Source organism: Protomyctophum parallelum (assembly GCF_964188405.1).
Source record: "Protomyctophum parallelum genome assembly, chromosome: 19".
NCBI lineage: Eukaryota > Metazoa > Chordata > Actinopteri > Myctophiformes > Myctophidae > Protomyctophum > Protomyctophum parallelum.
In genome coordinates, this window is record NC_139717.1 from 24,150,420 (window position 1) to 24,173,644 (window position 23,225).

The 23,225-nt window shown below is 41.3% G+C and overlaps 2 protein-coding genes across 2 annotated transcripts in view; both read left to right on the top strand.

Annotated features, from left to right (window-relative positions):
• Nucleotides 1-23,225, top strand: part of LOC310876871 (adhesion G-protein coupled receptor F1-like) — a gene marked incomplete at its 3' end in the record, with an annotated part of 284,448 nt that overhangs the window by 3,140 nt on the left and 258,083 nt on the right. The window lies entirely within an intron of this gene.
• Nucleotides 1-23,225, top strand: part of LOC310876361 (adhesion G-protein coupled receptor F1-like) — a gene marked incomplete at both ends in the record, with an annotated part of 35,172 nt that overhangs the window by 2,659 nt on the left and 9,288 nt on the right. The window lies entirely within an intron of this gene.

The following is a 23,225-nucleotide window of genomic DNA, read 5'->3' on the forward strand; positions in this document are numbered from 1 at the left end:
GTGCCGTGATCTTCATATATGGAGATAGCCATATATGGAGACGGCCATATATGGGGCATCAACCATATATGGAGATGGCCGTATATGGAGAATCGACCATACAGTATATGGTGGTGTGACGTGTCACAAGGTGTGATGTCACGAGGCGTCATGAGCTGACAACCATATGAGTGTGACCTGACTGACGGACAGGTTTTCATAGTAATTTGCGACCTACAGTTGCAATTAACACTTCTTTGACTGTGTTGACCTTGGAAAAAATTTAGAAAAATATATCTGAATATGAATTGAAACATAAAAGCGATGCCATGTGGAATGCAGGTAGCCAAGAGGCAAAAGTAAAGTAAAATGCCAAGCTATTGCACCTCACACCAGATGGACTAAATTATAATTATAATCTTAGCTTCTGGACTTCCACAAGGACATACAAATTGATGTTACTATGAGAATTTCGAGTGTTTCATTCTCCACTAGTAACCCTCCCAACCAAACAGGCACCCAGAACAACCAGTAGGAGGCACTAGTGCACAGACAACTAACTGTCAAGGACACAAGTGAAGGCCCAGGCCGTAGCGTAACGGTCTGGGCACCGGACTGGTGATCCAGTCGCGGTGTGCCGCGGGTTCGACTCCCGAACCCGACACGGCCTTTACCGCATGTCATCCCCCCATCTCTCTCCCGTTTCCTGTCAGCCTACTGTCTGTCCCTTAAAAAATCAATAAAAGGTGTAAGCCGCAAAAAAATATCTTAAAAAAAAAAAAAGGACACAAGTGAAGTGCCTCTTTAATGATGGTGTCGGCTTGCATTGTGTGAACACATCCTTCTACCCTAATATAAATCCTTATACCCTAATATAAATCCTTCTACCCTAATATAAATCATTCTACACTAATATAAATCCTTCTACCCTAATAGAAATCCTTATACCCTAATAGAAATCCTTCTACCCTAATAGAAATCCTTATACCCAAATATAAATCCTTATACCATAATATAAATCCTTATACCCTAATAGAAATCCTTCTACCCTAATAGAAATCCTTCTACCCTAATAGAAATCCTTCTACCCTAATAGAAATCCTTCTCTTCTACCCTAATAGAAATCCTTCTACCCAATCCTTCTACCCTAATAGAAATCCTTCTACCATAATAGAAATCCTTCTACCCTAATAGAAATCCTTATACCCTAATAGAAACCCTTCTACCCTAATAGAAATCCTTATACCCTAATAGAAATCCTTATACCCTAATAGAAACCCTTATACCCTAATAGAAATCCTTATACCCTAATAGAAATCCTTATACCCTAATAGAAATCATTCTACCCTAATAGAAATCATTCTACCCTAATAGAAATCCTTCTACCCTAATAGAATGGGGGCCGTTTATCCATTCCTCCTCCTCCTACCAAACCACTCCGTTAGCACACATCATCACATGCACAAAAGATCCTGCACGCCACCCGAATCCATATGCACTACATCGCGTCCCCACAACTGCCATATTTACTATTTACAAATACACAGCAGTACAGTACAGTACAGTATGATAAGGCACAGCACAGCACAGTACAGTACAGTATGGAACAGTGCAGTAGCATACAGTACGGTACAGTATGGGACAGTATTGTACAGTTCTACAGTACCTTATAGTACAGTATGGCACAGTTCAGTATGATACAGTACGGTCCATTATGCTACAATACGGTACAGTACGGTACAGTATGGGACAGTATTGTACAGTACCGTATAGTACAGTATGGCACAGTTTAGTATGATACAGTATGGTCCAGTATGCTACAATGCGGTACATTAGGGTACCGAATCGTACAGTACAGTACAGTACACTATTACTATGATAATTTCGAGTGTTTCATTCTCCACTAGTAACCCTCCCCACCAAACAGGCACCCAGAACAACCAGTAGGAGGCGCTAGTGCACAGACAACTGTCAAGGAAGTGAAGTGCCTCTTTAATGATGGTGTCGGCTTGCATTGTGTGAACACATCCTTCTACCCTAATATAAATCCTTATACCCTAATAGAAATCCTTCTACCCTAATAGAATGTGGAATGCAGGTAGCCATTTGCGTGTGGCGTGTGGCGCTAGGATGAGCGGGCTGAAGGCCCGCAGAATTCTAGTTCTTATAGTTACTGGTCCATGTTTTCCATACAGAGTACAAGTCGTGGTACAAGTGGTGGTACTTCCTTTGGATTCTCTGGAATCGCGGACTTTTTCAGGCAAAGGCAAAGTAAGTTGCATCATGTTTAATAATAATAGATTCACTGATCTAAATTACTGCTGACCCCTATTGTGAGTGTTCTGTTTCAATATGACAGATTCAATAGACTATGTGATGAAACAAATGGGAAAGACTCAATATTTAAGTATCAAGTTTTCTTTTCTTTTTTTGTATATAGGCCTATAAGCGTATATGTCAACAACTTAACAGATGAGAAATGGGAAAATGGTCTCCCCCTAACTTTGGGTTGCAGATTTTGTGAAGGATACTTCTGTCCTTTGCAGCATATTTTTTAATTAGTTCTGTTCAACATGACCATCAGTACTTGAGTGTCAGAATTTTTTTGGTTGTGGCGGGATTGAATTATCTTTAACATTGAATCTATACTACTGCTTGAGTGTTTTCTTTACCACGTCACTAAATTGTCAGGTGTAAAGGAGCAACTTGGACACTCAGGCATGAAGGAAGCATGAGTTCAAGTCCGTTGCTCTCCCCTTGTCCCCATATATGGGGACTAGGTTGGTGAAGGGTGTGTAGAGCCCAGGATCACATTAGATGATTGACACAGGGGTGAAAAATGGGTTACAAAATCGTGGGATAAAAAATATATTAAACTAAATTATTTAGAGCATTCAAGCTCACAATGGATATGAGGTTCTTCAGGATCATGTGGAAGGCAAAGTAAAAAATTGAAAAAATGGGAAACATTTGGAATATTTTTGAAACATTTTAACAACACAAATATTGGCCGTAGCCATGCACACATTAATTTGGGGGTCCTTCATGTCACAAAGAAGTTTGAGAACCACTGATAGATATTTTGCAGATTGAATGAGGCATTTTACTAAAACATTTCTTGTTCTCCAGATATCTGGAGCCATATGTCAGGAGCCAACAACACAAGCAGTTCTGTTCCGACAGAAAATCAGGGGCGGCCTTAAGGATCGGGAGGCCCCGTTCATGACATCATAATTTTAATAATTAATTTTGTCAGTGTGTATTATCGGACTTCAAAGCATGAACAGCATACACAGCCAAGTAGAAAATACACAAAAGCAGCTTGCTTGATTAAACATTTTTTTACTTTAAGGTATAACTGGAAGGCAGCATTGGCTATACACAATGATGCAATCGCAACTGTCAGCGCTGCTAGTGCAGTGAGTGCACACACTGGGAAGTGGGAACAATTACAACCAAACAACACACTATACTTATTACTACTACTACTATTTTTTTTTTGGGGAGGCCCCTGGAGACTCGAGGCCCGTTTCAATTGAAACGATTGAAACATATATAAGGCCGCCACTGGACAGAATCATTCATTAGTTAGCAATTGGCATGTCGATACTATTCATTAAAAGTGTATTTATTTATTTTAATTTTTCTTCTTTTTTTGTGTTTTGTTTAACGGTTAAAGCTCTATTATATATATATATTATATTAGTTTTACACAAAAAACACTCCTTTGCCTAAAAATGCCCATACATTTGCCCAAAGTAGCTATATGGCCGAATTTAGCCCAAGGAGTATGTTCGTGCAAAACTCATGCTTGGAATGGATTCAGCATCATGAAAACCCCCTAGTCTGACATGTCACATGCTACTTAAAGTATAATGAAAATTGGGATTTTCTTTGCCTTATATTGGTTGATAATGGTACCCCAACTTTCAGCAGCTGTCACAAAGTTTCCCAAGGGAGTTGGGTTGGAACACTTTTCTGTGATAGTAGACACTTTTATGAACACATCTGTGAAGAAAGCTAGTGGTAAGCCACAACTTAAGATAACTTTACCTAACTACTAGGAATTTCTGAACTCGGCCCAGCCAAAAAATAGTGGGTGTATTGTGTTTTATCAACTGGCTGAGTGAGCATGCGGAGCCTGTCAAGACCGCATATAGACTGTAAGGTCAAGACACTGTGGGCACGTCTAGGGCACGTTCGGAAATACCGTATACCAGAGCACACTCGCGAGGTGTGCGTGTGTAGGCAGATAGGGTTGGCTCATTTGGCTGTCAATCAAACAGCCGGGCAGGCGCGCACGCTAGTTTAGTGAACACCCACCAAATACCAATACCAAAACAACACATTGAACAAACTTACAAACACAGCACAAGTTAGCGTTAGCGTTGTGGAGAAACATGAAGGAGAAACTAAGACCACGGCAAAGAAAATGGAATGCAGTTACAACAACAAGTACTGGGAAAGTATGTATCTGAGTAGCTATATAGTTACCCAACTTACCCAGCAAGACTGGGAAGTTATTCACTGTATAGGCCTACTGGCAGGTGGCCGTCCTGAGACAGGCATTATATGTGGCTTGCATGGTCCAAGTATATTCCATGTTTGGGATTTCAATAAATGGGTCTTATACAGTAAGTAGGCTACAGTTGCAGTCCGAGAAGGGGACACTTAGCTGCAAAGGTGAATGGGTGCGCAGTATACTTCATATTAGGTTATTGGTTGCAGATGGCCTTTCAGAGGACAGTGTTACTTGGGGACATGAGGAGATAGGATGTTCTACAAGCTAAACTAGTTTTGTGTTTGTCAACGTAGCTTGAATAGTTGTGGTGTCAATTAAGATGTGGTATATAATTAAGTACATGTCACAATAGTAGTTTGATTGGGGTGCCCAACCTTGATCAGAGCTGAGGAGGAGGTCTGAGGATCAAGGGTTTCCATGAATTATGCTTGTTGAGTGTTATTATGATTTAGTTATAATTGTAATTTGACACTTTGAAACTCTTTCTAACTATTTACTTGTCCAGTTCTGCCCTCTTTAACAATTATGTCATGCCATGTTCTTTTCCAAAGTGGCATACAGATGACTTGACTCACACATACCATGACAAATGTGGTAGCCTACTGATATCGCATACAATACCACAAATCTCAGGACTGCAACATATTAATGAGCATGTCATCCTGACACTATATATTTAAAATTGTGAATATTAAAAAGAATATATATAAGGACATACGAACAACGTTCACTGGAGTTCACTGTTGTTGTGGAGCATTTGCTATAACAAAGTAGATAGACTAGATGCCAGTAGTGTCATGTTGGTATCTGCAATGTGATGCTGTTGCTGCAGGGTGAACTATGCGTAGCTGAAGTATATTTCATATGCTAATCACCAAAAATAGGTCTACTGCAGAGCACAAGAGCATGTCAATCACACAAGGAAGAAGATCATTGTATAATTATGGAATCCCATATTCTTCATAGCATTATAGTATAATTGATGCCTTACAGCCCCCCCCCCCCACCCCCAAATCACCACCAGCCCCCACTGTTTTGGAATGAGGGAACATAGGGCTGAGGGAACTTGGGTACGGTCCCGAAAGAGGAGGTGAGTAGCAATTAATTACTTCGTTTGTTCGTTTGTTCGTTCATTCATTCATTCATTCATTCATTCATTCATTCATTCATCATTCATTCATTCATTCATTCATTCATTCATTCATTCATACATAATTATTACAGAACCACTGCACCACATATTAGGGGCATTGGGGAATGGGGACCCTCAAACTGTCTGCCAAAGCAGCTCACTCCAAAACCAGCTAGTTCTCCCCCTCTCATGCAAGAGACGGGTCCGTCGCAACGTGTGGACAGGACAAATGCGGGTCCTACGTGCATTAAGCCATTAACGTTGGTCCCTGGTTTCATTTTGTCCTACGCGATTACGTGAATCACCATGGCTGCGCCTGCAGTAGGCTATTACCAAAACAAACACATGGTACTTTTGTGTCGCACATGGAAAGCAACTGAAAACGACCATGGATATATTAAAGACAGTTCCCCTGTGCTGCTGTGCACAGCGGAGATAATGCACAACTCCAGGTTCGAACCCGGTGCTTGCCCGTTTTTCCTCCTGGAATTGTCACCAGTGAGGGGGATAACTTTGTAATATGCTATTGGCTGTTTGTATTCTTTTTGGAAAAATATAAAAAGATACTCCTGTGGAAAGGCTATATTATTTTACTTATATTGACCCTATAAACAATTTAGTATTATTTAGTATATGTAATGTTTTGCACACTCAAATGGTACCTCGTCAGATAATCCCCACATATCCTACAACAACTTCTGTGAACAGACTTCACTGTAGTAGCTTTTCATAAATTATATTTGACAGGCTGTCTGCTGTCATGAAAGTTTATAGTTAGAGAAATTCAAAGTCCAGCCGTCTGCTGTCCAGCCTCTCCCTCCCCTCACATTGGGGAAAATTCTGGGAGGAAAACAGAAACGGGGCGAGTCTTCTTGTTACCCTCCAGACTAGTCCTGCAGCAGTCCCGCAATGAAGGAGAGACAATCTCGCCTCTCTCTAGTCCACTACAATTCCATTCTAGCCTTAAAACCTACATTTCTATGTTATTCAACAATTACTTTAGCGCAAAATATAGGCTTCTCTAAACCAAGCCCTGTTTCAAAAATGCTCATGTGACATTATTGTATTTTGTGAATTAACTATAGTCTACAGTTTAACCCATTGATTCTCAGCTATTTTAATTTCAAGGACCCCCAAATTAAATTGATAGAAAGTAGCCTAGGCCATTTCATTATGATTTTCATCTCTGGACTGGGACCCCAGTCTCCATCTATCCATCCATTCATCGTCAACCACTTATCCGTAGTCGGGTTGCGGGGGCAACAGCTCCACCAGAGTGTTCCAGACTTCCCTCTCCAGAGCAACATTAGTGACTTCCTCCTGGGGGACCCAAGTCTACATGTCCAAAAGCCAGTGTTCATTTAACTCAAAGTGTAGGCTAGGACAAATGCTCACATCACATCATGGCTATACTAAATTCATTAGAAACAAAAAACATTAAAAAACGAATGTATATCCGCTTTCTGTCATTTATATTTCCATTTCCACAACAATAAACAGGAAAACATGGCATATTTTGGACATAGTTCGAATGGTGATTAATCATGATTAAATTCATTTTGAAGCTGTGATTAATCTGATAAAAAATTTCATCATTTGACAGCCCTAATATATATACCTATATATATCCAGAGAGAGAGAGCAGTCTCAGCCTTTCGGGTTACAGATCAGGTCTGTATAGTCACACTGAGAGAGCATGTGTGTTCTTGGGCACTGGGGCAATGCAGAAGGTCTTCCAGAGTTGGGGCACTATACTGTAGCTCTCCTTGTTTTTGATTGATTCAATACTTTATTAAAGGTTTATTTTCGTTCTTTTAGGTTTTACACCCACACAACCTGAACACAATCCACAGTGGATTTTCTGTGGTCTGGGGTTTTCTCTGTGTGTTGTGTTCTGAAGTCTTTTGAGCTGCAATGAAAACAGGCAAAATCCCTCAACAGTGACATCTGCTGGCAAATCCTTATGTCATATGTGGGATTTGTGGAATCTTACCTCACAGTTCACAGGCAAATTGGAGTCAGAAAACCCAAGACCACAGAAAATCTACTGAATGTTAAAAGTTAAGGTGTTTTGGGTGCATTTGAGCTCGGGAAACAAGAAAAATTACAAAAACCTTTTGTTGAGGGGCGCTAGCCCCTCCTATACACGGGTTCAATGTTTTTCTTTAGTTCAAAGTTTGTTTAGTAAACGCATTGACAATAAAGGGAAAATAATGTGTCGTTTAAATCCACATATTACACACACAAAGATCGCCAGGAAAGTGTTCTAAAGCTTCTAAACGCCATTAACATATATTCTTTAATGAAGATGAAGTGTCCCTTTAATGTTTGTGTTGGCACGGTTTGTTTTACATCACCATTACATCACCTAATCAACATGAGTTAGCCCCTCACTTCACACAGGTGTGATTTTGTTATATCACAATCCTGTGTGTGTGTGTGTGTGTGTGTGTGTGTGTGTGTGTGTGTGTGTGTGTGTGTGTGCGTGCGTGCGCGCATGTGTGTGAGAGACAAGTCTGACAACCTGTCAATACGACCCGACATGGAATCATCGGCATGCATCTGAGCCAATTTCTTGACTCGAGTTACTGGTTGCAGGTAAACTCGTTCCTGCCTCACATCACAGATAACTATCGCACTGCCAGAAACATATCTAATAAATCTTCCTCAGTGGTTTTTTTAACACCCTTGTGTGACACACCATGAAGTAAACAGCCGCATACTCAACCAGAGAAGGAACAGACTACGAAACTAATGGGAAAAACCCATCATTCATGCACAAAGATGTGAACAAGGAAGAAACCTGACAATGGGTAGCCGACATCAGTCCGAACTGTCCGATAGTGTAGAGTAAATATACCTTACTCAAAATGAAAAAGTACTTTTACTTTGCTTGATTATTTCCATTTTATGCTAATTTTAATTTCTATTCTAGCCTACATCTCAGAGGGAAATATTGTAGCCTTCTTTTTACTGGACTTTGACTTGTTTGCTTTAGTTCTGCTGTCCTCCATATTTGAGCAAGACATCATTCAGGCTAAAAACTTGCTAGACCAAACGGTTTTACTCTAGTCTAAATTATTTTACAATAATAATAATAATAATAAAATAAAATATTTAACTGTGGAATGCATGGTACTCTGTGTAGGCTATACTTGCTGCATATTGTTTTTGATTGATTCAATACTTTATTAAAGGTTTCTTTTCGTTCTTTTAGGTTTTACACCCACACAACCTGAACTTTGAACACAATCCACAGTGGATTTTCTTGTGGTCTGGGGTTTTCTCTGTGTGTTGTGTTCTGAAGTATTTTGAGCTGCAATGAAACTTTTGAGCTGCAATGAAAACAGGCAAAATCCCTCAACAGTGGCATCTGCTGGCAAATCCTTATGTCATATGTGGGATTTGTGGAATCTTACCTCACAGTCCACAGGCAAATTGGAGTCAGAAAACCCAAGACCACAGAAAATACTGAATGTTAAAAGTTCAGGGCCCTCATTTATCAATCGAGTGCAGTTTTCGTAGTACACCCACGTCGCCACAGCATTTATAAAGTGATCGCAAACAGCTGATCCTTCCTTAATTTCGTTCTGACGTTAATAAATGTGACGGCTGAAATCTATCTGGCACGCCCTATGAAATCAAGCCTCGCCCTCGTTTTTGCGACTGAACACATGAAATACAACCTGTGGAAACCATGGAAAAAAAGTTTCTCCCGTGCCTTGCTGCCCGCCTCACCCACCTCTCTCATACACACACACACACACACACACACACACAGAAGCACACGCAACTTTCAAGCCCAACTAACTGGTGTCTTGTTAAATAAATAAAGAACGAACACCTGCATGAATTAAATAAAGTTGTAGGCCTACCCTGTCTGTTTCCCTCTCACCTCGCTTGCCTTGCTGTCATGTCCACGCACGCACGCACCTACATGACACGTACATCGACATTGCATCGCCATGAATGGAATTAGTTTGTAGGCTGGCCTATATACATTTTACCCATTTGTGCGCAGTGCACGGCGAAGGCGTGATACTGCGCACTGCTGTGATATTAAAGTTCTGTGGGTGACTCAGTGATGCCTGCATGAGAGATAGGCTATCATGTCGTCAAGGCAGTCATAATCAACGTTTATGTAGTGATTTGATCATTGAGGAACGAATCATAAACCTATGGATGAAGGCTTGCTTGCATGTGTGCTGGTATGTGTTGGCGACGCACGCCGCGGTCCCGTCCTCCCGACCCCCGAAAATGATCTCGCTTTTATCTGAACTGTCAAAACTGTCAAAACCTGTCTAAGCACTTATTTAAATGGTGAATGATTAAGCCCCTTACGCCTATAACCTGCTAGTACTTACTACAAATAGGCAAGCTGTATGCTTGCCATTGTCACTTGGAAATAAAGGCGTGCAGTCCATTTATGCCTTTTTTTATAATATCATAATCATTATGCCGCATCACCGCATGCGCTCCAAAATCATCTCACAAGTGCGCTCGCATAACCAGTAAAGGCCAGTAAAGCACTGTTTGATTAAGCACAAACTAATACATTGTAAACATATATTGTTTTTAATTGCGTGATTTTAATTACTTGTAAAGTTGGAAATCTCTCTTTTGTTTTTTACATACACATACCGTTTTATATTAACATTTTAGGAGTGAAAACATATGTTTAGATGCCTGTGACAGCGTGTCAGCAGTTCAGACAAGGCTGCTCAGCTTGTGTACGACAGAAAAACAGCCAAGGACAGCTCCCGACCAGACATGACTTTTTGTCCTAATCAAGTTCAATTTCAAGCTTTGCCGGAAATGGAAAATGTCTGTAATTTCGGCGTGCACCCATATTTTGGCGTAAGCACGGTTGATAAATGAGGGCCCAGGTGTTTTGGGTGCATTTGAGCTCGGAAAACCTATTAAAAAACAAGAAAAATTACAAAAACCTTTTGTTGAGGGGCGCTAGCCCCTCCTATACACAGGTTTAATGTTTGTCTTTAGTTCAAAGTTTGTTTAGTAAACGCATTGATAATAAAGGGAAAATAATAATGTGTCGTTTAAATCCACATATTACACACATAAAGATCGCCAGGAAAGTGTTCTAAAGCTTCTAAACGTCATTAACATATATTCTTTTACAAAAAGGATGAAGTGTCCCTTTAATGTTTGTGTTGGCACCGTTTGTTTTACATCACCATTACATCATCTAATCAACATGAGTTAGCCCCCCACTTCACACAGGTGTGATTTTGTTATATCGTGTGTGTGTGTGTGTGTGTGTGTGTGTGTGTGTGTGTGTGTGTGTGTGTGTGTGTGTGTGTGTGTGTGTGTGTGTGTGTGTGTGTGTGCTTGTGCGTGTGCGTGTGCGCGCGTACGTACGTACATACGTACGTACGTGTGCATGTGTGTGAGAGACAAGTCTGACAACCTGTCAATATGACCCGACATGGAATCATCGGCATGCATCTGAGCCAATTTCTTGACTCGAGTTACTGGTTGCAGGTAAACTCGTGCCTGCCTCACATCACAGATAACTATCGCACTGCCAGAAACATATCTAATAAATCTTCCTCAGTGGTTTTTTTAACACCCTTGTGTGACACACCATGAAGTAAACAGCCGCATACTCAACCAGAGAAGGAACAGACTACGAAACTAATGGGGAAAACCCATCATTCATGCACAAAGATGTGAACAAGGAAGAAACCTGACAATGGGTAGCTGACATCAGTCCGAACTGTCCCGATAGTGTAGAGTAACTATATATACCTTACTCAAAATGAAAAAGTACTTTTACTTTGCTTGATTATTTCCATTTTATGCTAATTTTAATTTCTATTCTAGCCTACATCTCAGAGGGACATATTGTAGCCTTCTTTTTACTGGACTTTGACTTGTTTGCTTTAGTTCAATAATTTGTTACTTTGCAGATTTAAGTAGAAATGCACTCCCGAGATGCCAACTTGCGCCTTGCACACAATGGCCTACTTGTGCACAAGCAGAGCGCATCATTAGGTGCGCTCACCTCTGCTGGTACGACTGCATGCAAAGCTGCATGGGTACGACTGCTGCTCTGAGTCCTATAGAGCTCTCTGCTATTGTAAATGCTTTAGACCCGTTATTGACCTTATACCAACCTCGTATATATACATATATATATACATATTTGTATATGTACGCATATTTCGAATTAGGACTAGGCCTACAACAATTATGATTAGCCTATATAATATATAGGCTAATAGTACTGCGACAATGGCCCCCAGAAGTCGGCATACCCCTACCGGAGTTAGGACCAAACACAACATAGTTTTTCCTCATCTCTAAGGCCTCCCATACATGAAATGGATTCTTGTATAAAAATATTTTACTGCAAAAGTGGTGAAATTGTTATTTAAAGTTATACACTTCAAACTAAAAATAAAGCCTGTCCGTCTGGTGGTTGAGGCACTTAAAGGCATGTAGATTCACAATGGAAGCTCTGAGAGGTTCAAAACTTGGCATACTTGAAGCCAGAACATACCTCTACATTCTAGAAAAGACTGAATGTCAATATCTGAATGTCAATATGAGATATAGTCATTTGAACACATACTTACAGTAGGCGGAATTGTACATCTATGTAGATGTCTTATCTACTTTGTAGTGACTCTGGAATGGATTGTCATAGCAACACATATGATGGCTTGTAGGAAAGGTGAGGTTCTACTGAATCCAGCAATACCAATTGTGTAAATGTAGCTTGCATAATCGTGGAGTTATGCCACAAAACGTATATGGTGTCCCAAACGGGGGGAAATAAAACAAATGAAATCTACAGTATCACATTAGTTTTATTTTTACTTCACTTATCAAGGGTGGGAAAACATAAACAAATCACTTGAGTAGAAGTCCCTAAAATGTATGAAATGTCTCAAACTTGAGAAATGAGAAATTGTGAACAAATAGATGCCGCTTCAATAGAGAAATATGCAAGCCTAGATTGGAACTACTAACTATTATTATGTTGCAGCACATGACCTGGATCAAGCTCAAATCTCAATATTATCCTCCTAAATATAGATAATCAAGTTATTGTCTCCACCAGGCCGAAGGCATGTGGGGAGAGTATGTTTTGCACTCCGTCCGTCCGTGTGTCCGTCCGTGAACAGCTAATCTCAGCCACCGTTAACCCGGTCGATGCCAAATTTTGCACACACACTCCCTGGATGCCAACCATGAACCTCTGCCCCAAACTTTCCAGAACGGCCTGTTATAGCGCCACCAGGAGGCCGCTTTGTGCAAAACAAGTTTTTCGATGCCATATTTTGCACACACACTCCCTGGATGCCAACCATGAACATCTGCCCCAAACTTTCCAGAACGGCCTGTTATAGCGCCACCAGGAGGCCGCTTTGTGCAAAACAAGTTTTTGCACAGTACACCTACAGATTTTGTCCAAACATCACGCAAATTGGTACACAGTCTCTCTAGAGCCATTCAACGAAACGGGTCTTTCAGATTTATCAGACTCCATCCTGATTGGTTAAGATTGGCTTCCAAAGTTCACAGGAGTGCTCAGTTTCAAACAAAATGCTGCAAATCATGAACACATCGCGTGATTTCCGTGAAATTGTGCACCCACATTCCCACTAGGCCGAGGACGAAATGCCACATGAACAATTTCAACTCAGCCTCAAGGTGGCGCTATAACTGGCCGAAAAGTGTTTTTACCTCTAACTGCACGGATCTGTGGATAACCTGGTGGAGACCTGTGCCCGGAAGGGCACTTTTTTCATTTCTGTTATTTGAGTTATTTGGTTACAGTCAAGTTATACTACAGTATGTGGCTCCACCTGCATCTTATTGCCTACAGTATGTGGCTTTCTTCATAAAATGACCGGTAAAATCATTTCACATATTTTGGAATGTGAAAAGATGAGATGAACCTTGTCAAATCAAGTAGCTATTTAGCTGACTGGAGTGGAGAGTGACCTAGCATTTAGTTCTCTTTAGTGTAACAGAGCCTACTGCCTGTCCAGTCTACACTGACAATAGCAGAACCCTGCCCTGACACTGTTTCACCAGAATGGAAAATAGACTTAATTAGTATCACTTGTAATATGGTTACTGCACATATACTATAGCCTAAAAATAGTGCGCGTAATGCACAACATAGATACTGTACAAATTCGTGTGTGTCTTTAAAAGTGTGTCTTTAAAAGTGTGTCTTTAAAATTTTACCAAAATGGAATATTGGATCCAAATCTTTGTATCATCTTTGCTAAACAGTTGGAAAAAAGCACGAAACAAGACCCATAATGTATAAAGCCCACGGCAGAAGACCTTCAACACATACTAACTGTTGTTCAACAGAGAGATGATGTTCATAAAACCCTGGCAAACCCAAATTCAATACTCTCCTCTCCTCATCATATACTGTATCATGTTGAGAAAACTACTCCAGTAAGACCAGAGTGAGAGCATGCCGTCTCGTCAAGAAGACTGAATAGGGTACAACATTGTTGAATAGGATACAACACTGTTTAACATACAAATATATTGTTTCATTTGTGGGAAGGCCAGCACAATTGATTGATTGATTGATTGATTTAATAGTTTATTAGACATAAATGTAAAAACAGCAACGGAGTACAGTCATACAATCAGTCCAAAAGGGATAGCACAAAAAAGTCATTGCGGTCTTGTGCAATCAGTTCATAGACAAAACCAGGACTACTGGTCAGAGTACCAGAGACAGGGCCTTCACATGGTCACTGGTCAGAGTACCAGAGACAGGGCCTTCACATTGGTCACTGGTCAGAGTACCAGAGACAGGGCCTTCACATGGTCACTGGTCAGAGTACCAGAGACAGGGCCTTCACATGGTCACTGGTCAGAGTACCAGAGACAGGGCCTTCACATGGTCACTGGTCAGAGTACCAGAGACAGGGCCTTCACATGGTCACTGGTCAGAGTACCAGAGACAGGGCCTTCACATGGTCACTGGTCAGAGTACCAGAGACAGGGCCTTCACATGGTCACTGGTCAGAGTACCAGAGACAGGGCCTTCACATGGTCACTGGTCAGAGTACCAGAGACAGGGCCTTCACATGCAGCATCAGAAAGATTTATGAAGTTGTACATCGGCTGCTCTCGTACCCAGATCTCTTTGCATATGATGACAAATATCATAAATGCTACCTAAAACACTAAATATCTAAACGAAATATAGCAGCTATAAAACAAAGAATTAGAACAGCAGACCAGTATCTATGTCAAAGGTTTTATTAATCTCACTGAAGTAGTTAACATCTTTCTTTAAATAAATGAAAGTGATGACAAGTCATCACTTTCAATAAATAAGAGTTATGACATACTGAAGACACTGGTCCATGGTTTTCTTCATCGATATATCTGCAGGTCTATGTAGTAGTTCTGGATTTTCTTGGAGATTTGCATCTTCTCTCATTGTGCCCATTTCCCATGGGCACACTTTTAAAGCATGCAACATCAGACTTTCCATGTTCTACAAATTATAATGCTGTATGTTTCCAGGGTTTGTATTTAGACAATATCATCTTCTTCCTCAGAGTCAGTGTCTTCTGTATGTCATCATAACAGTCAAGGAGTTGATATACCGTAAATGGAAATTGGTGCATTTACAGTATATAGAGCTTTTATCCAAAGCACTTTACATAGATTGTGCATTACATTCACACATTCAGTCACACACCGATGGCAGAGGAAACCATACAAGACACCGACCTGCACATCGGGATCAATTAGGGGTTCAGAGTCTAACTCTGGGGGAGCCCTGGATCGAACTGAGAATATGGTATGATATAGTACTACCGGTATATTGTTAGTTCACACTGAATTTTGTCTTGCGAACCTCACGGTTCTCCATCCAGCCGCTCTATTGGCCACTCTATCCCTGAGGCACTGCCGCCTCGGCATATTACCGGTATTATACTGTATATTAGGCTATACTTGCTGCTGCAATTGACTTGCTGCTTGACTACAATCAAGGCTGTCAAGGAAGGCAGACAGAAAATCGTTTGGAGCCTTGGAGGGAGAATGCCCATTCTGTATTTTAGTGTTTGAGTCATTTTTCAACAGTTGCTAAAAGTTCCAAATAACATTTAAACAAGTTTGTTGCTAATTTTGTAGCTAAGCGTTGCCAGGGTATTCTGAAATGTTGTTTCGATTAGCCTATACCCACTGAACCACACTTAGTTAGTAGCTCCAGGCTCAGCTTGAAAGAGGAGGTGCATTATTAAGCAATATTACACAAGAGGGTGTGGTTTAACGTGATTATTGCCACGACAGTGATGCAGTCAGGAATGAGACGAAGCCAAGTTCCACAAGCATCACTGCACACATGAACACGCTGGCCGTTGACTATCATTGCACGCGTTCAGCGTTCACGTGTCATCATGAACTTGTGCAATGATAGTCAACCGACCAGCGCGTTCATGTGTTTGGCCCAGCGCTACCAAATTCGGCCACTATGTCCATTTCGCCTCAGGGTTTCCTCCGGGTGCCGTCTCTATTAATATATACTCTAAGGGCACATCCCACTGGGAGGAGACCACTGGGGCAGACCAAGGCACAGTTGGAGGAAACACATAGACTCACTGGCCTTGGAACGTCTTGGGATCCTCCAGGAGGAAGTCACAAAATGTTGCTCTGGAGAGGGAAGTGTGGAACACTCTGGTGGAGCTGTTGCCCCTGTGACCCTACTACGGATAAGCGGTTGAAGATGGATGGATGGAGAATGAGATAGAGAGATATACAGTAGATAGAGAGAGAGAGAGAGAGAGAGAGAGAGAGAGAGAGAGAGAGAGAGAGAGAGAGAGAGTCCTGTCGTACCCCGGTCACAACGTTAATTGGAAAGTATTCTATTCTATTCTAGGCAAATCCTTTTCATGCTGAAAGGTTAATCTGGCATACAGTTTACACGGTTTACAATATATAAACACAAATCAGGTCATAACATACAGTTGAAAAGGGCACAGAGGTAGTTAACACATTGTATGCTAGAGTTTTCTATTTGCTCAGGCTTGCTGGTGCTAAGCGATTAACATTGGACTTTTGAACTTTTTAGGGGCCCACAGCGAGGGGCCTCTTATAGCTAGAATCACATCGCATAAATAAAAAGTAGGCCAAACATGTCCACTTCAATTTAAAAAAAAAATTATGATTCTACCATCTTCCATTCTGGAGATATTGACCTTTTTCTAAAACCTGCTTTTGAAGGCACGCTGCTCGCTTGAAAAAACAGCAGAGATATGGAAGGTTGAAGTTGACAGACATTGACAGACAGATATAAAAATGAACACAAATAATATCATATACATACTACACACTGAATGAAAGCCCTGAATGTCTACTTTTAGGAGGAAAACAAATACACATGGTCCCATGTATAGTTTGTCAGTAATTGGCTATTGAATGCAGCTTGCGCCCACCAGAGAGGATTTCAGAAAATGCATGGACCAGAAGAACTATTATTCACAAAATAAGGCCTATAGCGAAATGTACATACTATATACCGTATGAAACAGAAGACTCTCTGCTTTCATAAGAAAAATACTTCTACTGTAATAATAATGAAAATCACACCCCTGTGAAGTGAGCAGTGCAATGTTGCGCAACATTGCACTGCTCACTTCACAGGGGTGTGATTTTCATTACTGACAAACTATATTTGTATATATTTGTATATTTGTTTTCCTCCTAAAAGTAGACATTCAGGGCTTTCATTCAGTGTGTAGTATGTATATGATAATAATTTATTTATGTTTATATCTGCCTGTCAATCTCTGTGACTTTAAACCTTTATAACTCGCTATGATAACTTCATGAGGAAATGCTCACTTCACAGGGGTGTGATTTTTATTATTATTACAGTATTAGTTTTTTTCTTATGAAAGCAGAGGGTCTTCTGTTTCATACGGTATATAATATGTACATGTCGCTATAGGCCTTATTTTGTGAATAATAGTTGGACCTGAACAACTGCATTCAATAGCCTGACAAACTGTACATGGGATCAATATTATGTATTTGTTTTCCTCCTAAAAGTAGACAATTAGGGCTTTCATTCAGTGTGTAGTATGTATATGACAATAATTTATTTATGTTTATTTTTATATCTGCCTTCAGAACGATAGTATAACGGTGAGATGCGTTACTGGATCGGTGAGTTTAGTGGTTGAGGTTGACATGTCTGGACATGTTTGAGGAAAGAAGCACAGGAGAGAGAGATGATCAAATAACTGGCTGCTTTGTTGGACAACGCTATCTTCACTTTGTTTGGGCAAAGAAGCAGAGATCAGCGATGGAAAAGAGTTTTATCCACGGCAGATAAGTAATGACGTATTATCGAGGGACCGCCATGATCAACTAACTGCCTGGGACCGAGGCTACGTTGTCACCAGCCAATGCAGCCATCGCTATCCGTTGTGTGATTGTAGCCTTTTTATTCATTATAATTGCAGTGATAAGACCTATATCACAGCCGGGCGTCTCTCTCGATACCGTGGATATAGCCTAGTAAGCCTACATCCACAATATCACACAACGGATAGCGATGATGGCTGCATTGGCTGACGAAGACGTAGGCAGTAAGTTGATCATGGCGGTCCTTCGATAATACGTCATTACTTATCTGCCGTGGATATAAAGCTCTTTTCCATCGCTGATCGTGCTTCTTGCCCAAACAAACAAAGTGAAGACGCGATGGCGATACACACAACGGATAGCGATGGCTGGTGAAGACTGAAGACGTAGCCAGGCAGTTAGTTGATCATGGCGTGTGCCGTGTGCGTGTTGAAAACGTTATGAAATGGCGATCGTTGAAGATTATTCTTGGTTTATATACTGGCAGAGGGCAAATCGACACGACTGCGTTATATCTTTTTCCGAGAATGAGTGAGCGGTGCAAGGCGATCGCAAGGCGCAGTGGGGCCTGGGGGGGGGGGAACTCAAACTGCCAAAGCGATCAAGAGACTCCCCCCACAAAGCTTCCTCGGGAGAAACCATGTAGAAACAGGAGGGGAGGGGGAATCGAGTGTATTCACAGACACTAGAGTATGGGTAACTCCATTTTAGATGCCCTGACATCTGCGTTGGTCTATGCCGTTGCCGTGCAGACCCATACGTGTAATGGAGGCATTGGAGGAGGGAGCGTCTTCGCCACAGACAGACCTCTTTTCAGGAGGGAGGGGCTTTTTACTCCCGGATCACATATTGGAGCTTCCTGGAGACGAAAGCTGTTATTTTCTTCGGTGTCCTGGAGCATAGGACGTTGATGTACAGTAAGCAATACAAAAACGTATAAAACGTATACATACGCTTCGCGCGTACGGCGTTCGATATTAATAAAGCGTATGGATACGTTTCCAGCATTTTTTGTGTTAAGAGTGCATTGCAGTAAGTACAGTATGTACTTCTAGACCTAGATGGATTTCCATTCATGGCTGACAACCCATCTACAATTTAACCATAGTTATAGGACAGTAGTTGACAGGTGGGCCATTGTCTCTGGACCAAACTGCTGCTGAGAGATATAACTGTTAGGTAAATTAACTGTAATATGGTAGCCCAATGTAAGGCCTGTTCTTTATCGTGTTCGAGACTGGCTCTCTACTACATATTATTCAATATGTACGGGAACTGACCCCACGGTGCATTGGCATCTGGGCAGGGCCACCATAGATGTTGTGTCGTAAAGAGATATCCACGTCCACTGCCCCGTGGGGTCAGTTCCCATACATATTGAATAATATGTAGTGGAGAGCCAGGCTCTCAGAGAACCTGGGTTACCCGTGTAACCCTCAGTTCTTTTTGTTTCTGCATATCTATGCTCTATTGAGCTGTTACTGCGTGTCACTGTGTTTCTTGGCTTCAGTTACATTGAATGTATCTGAGCATACAACAATGGACACACTTCTCTTTTTTTTTACTTGAGAGGGAACGCTTTGGTTGTGGCGCATATTCAGTGACCCATCTTTTCATTGTCTGTGATTCCTGGTCGCTGGATCCATTGTATAAGAGATCTGTTAATCCTTTCAGATTGTCTCCCAGTCTATTGTCTTTCTCACCCATGCACGGCCAACACACACACGCACTCTTGCGCGCGCACATGCACGCACACACACACACACACACTCACATGCACGGATTGCACACACGCACTCGCACGTACTCACGCATGCACACACACACACACACACACACACACACACACACACACACACATGCACGCATGCACGCACACACACACACACACACACACACACACACACACACACACACACACACACACACACACACACGCACACAGACAGACACCCACACAACATGCATCAAACTCTATAGTCTCTGTCTAAAAGAAATATGAAACCTGTTTAACAGGTGACCTTAATTACCATATTTCAGGAAGTATTTGTTTCTTCCCACAACTCGCATCACGTTGCGGGTGGTGGGACTGCCAGTAAGCTCTGTGGACTATACTCAATATAGGATGTTATACAAGCTATGACAGAGCTCTGTCAATTTCAAGGGGAGGATTATTAGCTGGAGAGGGACAAACTCCCCCATGGTAAGAAAGCTGTGTCAAAATATTGGTGTTGGTATATTAGTGTAATGTTCTGACGATTGTCAGTAATGTAGAACATGCTGGCACAGTGCCAGTGAGGGACTACTGTTAACCACAAACCATTAGAATTAAGCCAACATTTATGAGGAAGTAAGCTATAAAGGACTGTGATTTGAGGAATTTGATCTCACTTAAAACAGTGCTGTAGTGTATATTATAGTATACAGATGCAGTGATTGTTCTTCATTCTCTATGTCAACAGGGCTGGCAGTGGCGACCTTCATCAGTATTGTTGATTCGCGCCCAACTTGCTGTAGTGGGGGTATGCTTTTCTATTATGTGAAATAATCATGCATTGCCTTTAAAGTAAATGGCTGTTTTTGTAACAAACAAACAAACAAACAAACAAACAAACAAACAAACAAAAAACTATAGTTCTCATCAATAATAAATGTTTTCATTTTATATAACTGAATTACTCATTATCATTGTCAATAATATTCTGAAGTTGTCATTTAATTCTATTCTATTTAACCATTAATTTTACTCTCAGACTTTTCTAAATTATTTTGAAAATCTACTTTTTTTTGTCCAAACATTGAAAATAAATAAAAAGACTATCTATAAGCTCACTACCGGTCATATATATGTTGTATTGCGAGCTTACAGATATTTTCAAAATTTTAATATTTGAAAATGACATTTTCAATGTATTTATTTAATTTCAACAAAATTGGGACCCCGGGTTTAAACTGGTTTGAGCACTGGATTAAACACTGCTGTAACACCACTGTAGCGCCCCATATGTGTGCAATTTAGTTTTTTGTGTGACTATTCTCACACAATCAGTGTGATCAGTGTTTGTGACAAGTTTGGTGCGGATTGGAGAAATGGTGCGACTGTGGCACATGTGTGCATGTGACTTGGGACATAGTGTGACTATACTGTATGTGCCAGGTTTAGTGCGGTTTGGAGGAACGGTGCACCTGTGACACCAATGGTGCCCCTTGGGTCCATATGTGGTCTCTTGTGTGACTATTTTCAAGTCAGGCCCCTGAACAGTGTTTATGCCAAGTTTGGTGAGGATCGGAGAAATGCTGTGCCTCTTAAGTCCGGATGTCGTTTGTCCACCAGCCACCATCGGTCCTCACACACACTCACCCTCTAGGCAATTTATATAAAATAAACAATATGTATGTTGGAGACTTGGAGTTAATCAAACGTGGGCTTGCACCGGCAGACACCGGCAAAATGTTTTGATTGTGCTGCGATTATAACTTTAGAAAATGACACAGTTGTCGTACACTGTTGGCGGATTCCTATTTTTTATTTAATATTTTTAATGAATGGCTCATCATCACATGAGTCACAGTAGTGGGTATAATAGGCTATACTGAATGCTGTGGATTAACATGTGGTGTACGTGCCACACAGTATGTTGATGTGCAGGTGTGGGAGTTACGGTACTCCACATCACATGGTCATGTGCTACTGTACCTGAAATCTAAAAAATAAGTCCTACGTGTATGATTACGTACAATATACCCGGACGTGTGAATACACAATGTATTGTAAGTTGCATTACGTTTTTCCATTCACCATCAAAGCTGACACCCGAGTTCACTTCCTAACACCATTGCCTCCGGCTTGGCTGCATGGCCACTCCAACGAGTTGTGAGTTTATATTTGGTGTGTAGAGGGAAAAAAGGAAGGTACACCCCGGGGGTACAAAGTATATGGTTTAAGTGTTTGTTTGACCTTACCCTTGTTTCGTTCTCTCTGATCTTCTTGACAGGAATGGCAATATTAACGAATATCTGCACTGTCATTGGCCTTCTACTGACGTACTATATTTTGGAAACACAGGAAGTTTTTGAGATTTCAAGCCCGGCTCCACAGGTAGGCCTGTTGTGTTTATGGTACACACTATATATATAAATAGCTAATGTAAGGAACCCAAAGTCAATAGCTACGTCATGTCGAGACCTCCCTCCTAACCACTGCACCTCCATCCGACCCACTGCACGCACACGGCAGTGTTGTCACAGATTTACCCTCTGCGTAGTTCCACCGCTATCTCCTCATGCCACGCCGGCCTCAGAGCCACAACACCACCCGCGGAACAATGCTCATTGCACTGCCACCAATGTCGCCTCCCTTCCACACCCACACCCACGCACGCACAGTCGCACACACGCCATCGGCCCCCGTTGCATGTTGGGAGGGACACTGTTTCCTGTGCAACATCGCCGTCATGTTCTCACATGTCCCTCCGTTCATCTCGAGTCCTCACGTCTACATAGTATAATGTCAACCTACCTGCTACACATGCCATGGTGCCAGAAACAGATATCCACATGTGGATGCATAACATCCCAAATTGCGTGTTTCCCATGGCTTTCCATTGCTTGCACGTAACCCATTGCCAAAACACAACTAACACAACTAATACAAGCAACTGGATCTATGAAACCTTGCATGATACATTCATCGTCTGTCTGAGCCCTCAGATTGGCTATGCGCGTCCACTGCACCTATCAAACATGGTCACTAGGGGGAGCCAGGGCACAGTGTACATGCAACTGCTACACTGCTCACAACCCACTCACACTTCACTAAATATTTTAAACACAACAACAATAATAATAATAATAATAAAAACACAACAATAATAATAATACAACGAACACTACAATAACAATAATAACACAAAGAACAGTACAGTACAGTACAGTACAGTACAGTACAGTACAGTACAGTACAGTACAGTACAGTACAGTACAGTACAGTACAGTACAGTACAGTACAGTACAGTACAGTACAGAACAGAGGAGAACAGAGGAGAACAGCACAGTACAGTACAACACAGTACAGTACAGCACACAACAAAGAATTACAGTACAGTACAAAGGATTACAGTACAGTACAGTACTAATGATTACAGTACAGTATAGTACTAATGATTACAGTACAGTACAGTACAGTACAGTACAGTACAGTACAGT